Consider the following 7294-nt stretch of genomic DNA (forward strand, 5'->3'; position numbering starts at 1 on the left):
TTTCCTCATTGGGAAGGAGCAAACTTTTATGCCCCATTGAAATCCAGCTTAGTCATGTGACCGGTTTTGCCAAGGAAATGTGATCAGAAATGAGATATGTTACTTCAATGGGAGTTTTTAAAGCTGGTTTATACTTTAGCATTTTCTCTATACCCCTGCAACTGATGCTGCTCTAGATACTTGTCCATCTAATTTTTAGGTCCCAGGAGGAGTTCAGGATAATGTGGATGATAGCCCCTGGCTGACGCATGGCAGACATGAACAATGAGGCAGAAATAAGCCATTTTTGCTCAAAACCATTGAGATTTCAGAGTTGTTACTACAGCAAAACCTAACCCATCCTAATTTATATTGTGGTAGTAAATATTTTTATGACTATCACAATTATGACTATTATTCAAGACCATTGCCTTTTCCAAACCTCTCTTTGTTTCCAGAGCATTTTTAGTCAGCTTCTTTACTGCTATGACCAAGATTCCTTACAAGAACACAGAGGAGGAAAAGTTTATTTGGGGTTCACAGTTTTGGAGGGCTCAGTCCAAGGATGCTCAAATCCATAACTCTGAGCTCAAGGTTAGGCAGAACATTATGATGGAAGTGTGTGGAAGAGGAAAACAGCTTAGGACATAACAACCAGGAAGCAGAGAGAGCTCCACTCACTAGGGATAAAATATATGCCCCCAAATCATGACTCCAGTGACACTCCTCCTCTAGCCACACCCTACCTACTTATAGTTACCACCAGTGGATAAATGCCGATTAGGTTAAGGCTATTATAACCCAATCATTTCACCTCCAAACTCTCTTGCATTGTCTTATAACAGAGTTGGGGGGAACCCCTTATATTAAACTATAACAGAGTTCTTAGCAAAGAGAGCAGGAGATCCAGACCAAAGAGCAAGAGACACCAAAGCTGCTCTTTTAATCAGATCTGCTTCCCCCTCCCCATTCCATTACCCACTTTGAGTTTCCCTTGATGAAATCCACATCTCATAGTCATCAATGTTCCAGTGATCACAAAGCTTGGGAAAGGGAAACAACAAATCATTCCTCTTCACACTGAGATTGCATCTCCCTCACAGTGTGAAAGTAACCACAATCTTATTCCTATGTCACCAAGATGTGCGAGGAAAATATCAGTTTTCTCTACTTTCAATTTTTCTCCAAAGCTGTTACCTTTTGGGTTAGTAGGGGGAAATTACCTCTAGTTGAATCCAGAAAATTTGGTCTGACTCAGTGATATAAACCAGAAGTTAGGAGACATGAAAGTCTGTCTATTTTTACAAATAAAGTTTTATTAGAGAAAGGTCACACTCATTTACATATTTTTATGGCTGCTTTCACACTGAAAGAATAGAGTTGAATAGCTGCAATAGAGTTTATATAGTTCACAAAACCTAAAATATGTGCTGCCTAGCTCTTTGTAGGAAAAATTTACCCAAAAACTTTAAATAACAAGACTTTCGGAAAAAATTCTTTAGTCTTTCAGATCTCTTCCCATTCAACTTCTCTCCATGATGTTATCTGAATTTTAAATGGTCTGTGATTTTATTATGACCACATAGTAAAAGGAGAAGGAGAGAAACTGGGGCTTTAAGTGCATGGGCTGGATACCCTCTGGATTCTTGCTCCTAGCTGTTGCATAGTAGCTGGTATGATTGTTCACTGAACTAATTACCACTGGAATGAGACTAGTCTTATTCCCAAATGTGCTATTGACATTCAATGCTGAAGTTCACAGCTGGTGAAACTCATGGTCTGTTCTTTTTGCCTGGTCATCATTTGGTATTTTCCTTGATGACCTGGCTACAGATGATGCTGTAGACTCCCCTGCAGGTCAGATGAAATTCCCAGGCAGTAATCAATTACAGGACCACTTTTTCTCAGGAAGAACTTCTGGCAAATTTTCCAGACAGAATCTCAAATAACCTCCACATCCTATCTCAAGGACATATCATAAATTCTTCATGGGAAATACAGGTAAATAGGGAGGGCTATGCTCCGGCTTTCCTTCTGCTCAACCATCCTGTGATGCCAAGGTTCAAGTGGGTTAGACAAACTATAAGAAAACTACCTTTCAGAATCTTAAGCAGAAAAAAGAAAAATCTCTCAGCCCCCAACACTCCCTTCATGTCCTCTAACACTTTACCTCTAATATTTCATTTCAAAGATAGAGAATGAGACACAGAGCTGCCCATCTGCTACTTCTACCCCAAATTCCTCTAGCTGATATGAGTAATTATATCCACTTTGCATTTCCTGAATACTCAAAATTTCTATTACTAAAATTCTATAATCAAGCCTATCAGGCCAGGGTCTTAATACATTAAAACACAGGAAGGAGGGAATATGAGAATTTAAAATTTTAATATGTTAGTTTCTTTCAACAAACTTGGACTGGAACACTATTGTGTTGTCACAGCTTTGAGAAACCCTAATTGGGGTGTCAGAAGCCAAATGTTATATTTTCATTCCTGTTGAAACATATGATAGATATAACTCTTGGGCTTACTTGAGGAAAGTCATATACACTGAAAAGTAAAAGTGAAAAACACATTAAAAGCATTCAAAAATATTTCTCGTAAATTATGCACAGGATCAAATCTACTTGAAGGTACCAGATATCCATGAAAAACACATAAGAAATTAATTATGGAAACTTTACCTATTAATACAAAGGGATCACCTTTAAGCCTCTTAGTCAAAGAGTTGTTGGATCGTCCTCACCAGAAGTGTACTAGACATTTTAGAAAGTGAATTTTTCAGATAGATATTTCTAAGCCCAAGTATCCCCCTCTTTGAAATCCAGTGTTTGATAGGAAGTTAACTCAGGTTGCTCCCAGCTACGGAATCAACTTCAAAATGAGGCAATATAGCATGATAGTAAGAGGACAGTGTGTGGAGTCTTAGAGCCCTGGATTTAATCCTAGCCCTAGCTTTTTGTTGCTGTGGATATCTGTTCATGGCCATTCCAGAAATTATCATGGGCCTTTAGATCTAAGGGACTGGGACGTCATTTTGATATTTTTTCCCTCCTATCCGGACCACATTGGTTTACTTTATGTTTTTTTTCACAGGCAAAAATTGTCAATCCCAACCACTTGCCCTTTAAACAAAAATAACTATATATATATATATATATATATATATATATATATATATATATATATATATATATATATATTACTTTTAAGTAAAAGAACAATTGTTCTACCCAGACTACCGTATACATCAGCAAAGTTAGATTCCAGTTAGGCCGACTCTCAGAATCTGATTGAACACCCTTCTCTTTTTACCTCTCCCATGTGACAACTGAAGGACTAGCCCCAGCCTCTGGACTTGAGCCGTTCAAGTTTTAAGGGTACCCCTATATGTATAGTCCTGACCCATGAAATGCCCCACAGTCTTTTTTTGTGTGATTCTTTGTCATTATTTCTTCAGATTGAGAGGTCATTCAGATTGATGTCTGGTCATTTATTCAATGGTATTAAGAATTATTTTGTCAAGTGCTAACAAATTAGAAAGATATAATAGTAATGTTAAATATTTACCAAACTTCAAGACATGGGGCGACTCCGAGATTGGTCACAGTTTTGATTGGGAATTGAAATGACCAATATCTTCAAAAGATTAAGTAGAAATAAAGTAACAGTGTATCTGTTTTGTAGCTTTTGCCAAAGCATCCTCAATATTTCTTTAAGTTAAAACCCACACCATTTCTGTAATTCATTACAAAAGGCTTTTTCTTATCAGGGAAAAAGCAGAACAGAAGTACCATACCTATAGGTTACAATGACAATTATGGTATGAACTTCTAAATGTTTGCAACATTCCTCAAGTACTAATAAATACCCTTTGTGATCTTGAGTACAGACTTTCTCATTTTACCTAAAAAAAAAAAAAAAAAGTGATAATGTTAAGGAGAACTTCAGCGATTCTAGGGAAGGTTCTAAGGACTAGTACAAGATAAGGCAGGTCCATGGAACAGATATGAATCTGAGGCAGGGAAGAAAGCCAATGGCAGCAAAGGGCAAAAACATATACTCTGTGTCTTATTTACTCTTCTGTCAACACTGTGAGACAGTAATAGACAAGTTAAATAACTTGCCCAGGGTCATACAGCAGAATCAAGGTGTTTAAGCAACCAAGCAAGCAAACTCCCTCTTTGCCATTCTAAAACTTCCCACCACCTCCTAGAATCTGAAATATAGGATCATAAGAGAAGAAATAAGAAGTAGCTGAGATCAGGAGAAGTTGAGAAATGGAGTAAAAACTGTAAGGCAGGACAATGCAGAACATAGACCATGAACAATAGCTAGCTATGAATGAGGATTCATTGTTTGTGGGGCCTTTTATATCATAAAGAATCTGAAATGCATCAACAATTGAATGACAGATATTTCATAAATCATTAGCACATAAACTGCTGTCTTTAATCAAAGGACACTGGGAAGTAGGCAGTATTTAACACAAAGAACAAATCTCTAAATAATGCAGTTGCATGAACCAATGGGAAGATTTTAGTATAACCAATGCAAAAGTAAAGAGCAAATAAAAGTCAAGAAGAGTTGGAGGATTTGAAGAATTACTATTTCTTTGACATTGAAAAAGGGAGTTGCTCAATTTTTCTGGATATATAGGTAACTTAAATACTATTGATAATTCAACTAAATATTCTGTTACATCCCTCAATATAAAAATTGAGAACAAAAATAAATAAGTGGCTGCCACTTACTATGATCTGAATGCCACCCAAAACCCATGTGTTGAAACTCAAACTTTTTTCTGGTGGTACTAAGAGATGGGATCGGTTGGGAAACGACTTGGGGCCCTCATGAATGAATCAACACCTTTATATAAGAGGCTTCAGAGAGAATCTTCTTCTCTTTCTCACTCTTTCATCACATGAGGGCACAACATTCGTTCTCCCTACAGAAAGCCTCAACAACTGCCATCTTGGGAGAGAGACCAGGACCCTACCAGATACCACACCTGCTATGCCATGATCTTGGACTTTCCGGCCTCAGGAAATATAAGGAATGCAGTTCTATTGTTTGTAAATAACTCAGTCTGTTTTATTTTGTTATAGCAGCCCAAGTGAACTCACTCCTGCATTCAAAGGGTTTATAAACCTTGAGGCACATATAACCATAGAGAAAGCATTTGAATATATTTTTTCACTGAAAAAGAATATGTAAAAGGGTGCTTAAAATGTGTAGAATTCCATACTCCAGTTTTGGGGGGCAGTGACTGAAATTAAACTCCTTTCACCCCAACACAGACCCTTATACTACAGTTTCCATGGAGACTGAGAATTTCTATTGTATGATAAAATATCATTAGATTTAATCTAAGTGTATGAAGCAAACACTGCTATTTGCATGAATTGGATCCACCAGGAAAGGTTTCCAGGAGGTATAAAGCTAAAGAAAAGTGAGTAACATTTCATTCTACTCCATGACAATTTGTCCTTTCTCTGAACTCTAAAACACAATTTAGCTCTTTATCACAGTGCCTGCTAACTGTTCCCTAGTTGTTAAGTTGGTATCCTTTATCCTCAAACAAGGTTTCAAAATCCTGAAAAGCAGAAACTGAGTCTTCCACTCCTTTCTACTACCTTCAATGTCCAGCTTGCAGCCAAACAGAGGTTGTGCCTGCTGGTGGCTTCTTGAGCTGACAGATGTGAAGAATCTCAGTCAAGAGAAAGAAGAGAAAGGCTCAAGGAAACTTTGACAAGCAAATTTGGGATGAGTTTTGCAATTTTAATGATACTCATATTAAAAAAAAAAAACCACCCGCATTTTCAGAGAGAGAGAGAGAAAGGGGAGTCGGAGAGAGACTGCATACATCAGAGACCTAATTCAAGGCAACCTAGGGAATCAGGGGACTGGCTGATCCTCAATTCATGCTTGCATTGTCATTTACTGGCACACACAGAATATATTAGCATTCCTTTAGTGGTGTTTCACTGTAGAATCTGGTGGCTATAAAGGGAGCAGAAATCACAGTCTCTGTCCTTATAAAACCTGTGGATTTAGAGGTGATTCAAAAAGCCTCTTGGATGTTCAGCTGTGCTTCCCTCTGCTTTTGCTTACTTGTTCATCATTGATTTTTGCATCATATTATTGAAAGTCAGTTTGTGCCAGAAACAATAATTATGCCATATGACTAGATAACATTAATTAAAAAAAAAAAGTCTTAACCCCTCTTCAAGCATTCAGAATGTCTGGGAAATTTGATGAGCCATATAAGGAAAGAAGTGAGAGCCCACAGGAGAAAAAATGCTTCTTGATTTGGGCTCATTTCTCAGCATGGAGCTTTTAGTTCCTACATGTATTTTTCCTTCTCTCTGTGCTTTCCAGCTTCGTCTCTTTTTTAGGCCTGAATTGTGCTCACTTCTTTCTCTAACTAAAAACAGCAAATATTTTGGTTTGAGGACCTCACTTGGCTTTCAGAATGATGACTTGCTTGGGTTTATATGTTATTAGAAAAGACGATGGGTCTTATAGCTTTTTCCTACTCTGTTTCCCCACCCCCCCCAAGGGATTTGTTTAAAAAAATATCTGAAATCCCTGAGTTATATGAATAACCGAAACACATAAGCAGACATAAACTCTCAGCCCTGACTTGGCAAGAGGATATTCATTATAATTCCTCACAATTGGATGGGACAAGCCAGGAATGATGTAAGGGAGGGGCTGAGGTGGGTGTAGACACATCCCAGTAGCATGCTTGAAGTCTACTTTAGGAGAGATCTTATAAATTGGAGCAATACGCATAACCACAATTATTGATAGTTCTTTTCTTCCTTTTCTCCTGCTGTCATCTTCCAATCCTTCTTCTAATCCTTCTAACTCATCAAGAAGTTCTCAAATACGTTTTGAGAGTTGTCCCTTTTACAGCCATTCTTCCTACTGTCTGTATATACAACTCCTTTTGTTGTAGCACAAGTTATCATGGTGCTTTACAAGTATTTTTACCTGGTTGTCTCTGTGGTTTCTGTCTCCTACTAGCCTATGTTGTTCTTAAAATTGGGACCATGTTGTATCATTCCGAATCTCTGGAAGATAACAGTGATGATATTAATCCACTTTCGGTGACTATAATGAAATACCTAAGGCTGGGTAAATTTTAGAGCAAAAGTTATTTAACTCACAGTTCTAGGAGTTCAAAAGCATGGTAAATCAGCTGCACTATGATGAGCACCTCATGACAGATAGCATCTCAATAGCAGGAATGCATTCAAGAGGGAAAGATAACAGGACAGGGTGCCTGAGTGAGATTAAGCTCCCAA

Source organism: Marmota monax, unplaced genomic scaffold (assembly GCF_021218885.2).
Source record: "Marmota monax isolate L192 unplaced genomic scaffold, Marmota_monax_Labrador192_F-V1.1 WCK01_AAM20220418_F8-fsc00135, whole genome shotgun sequence".
Taxonomy (NCBI): domain Eukaryota; kingdom Metazoa; phylum Chordata; class Mammalia; order Rodentia; family Sciuridae; genus Marmota; species Marmota monax.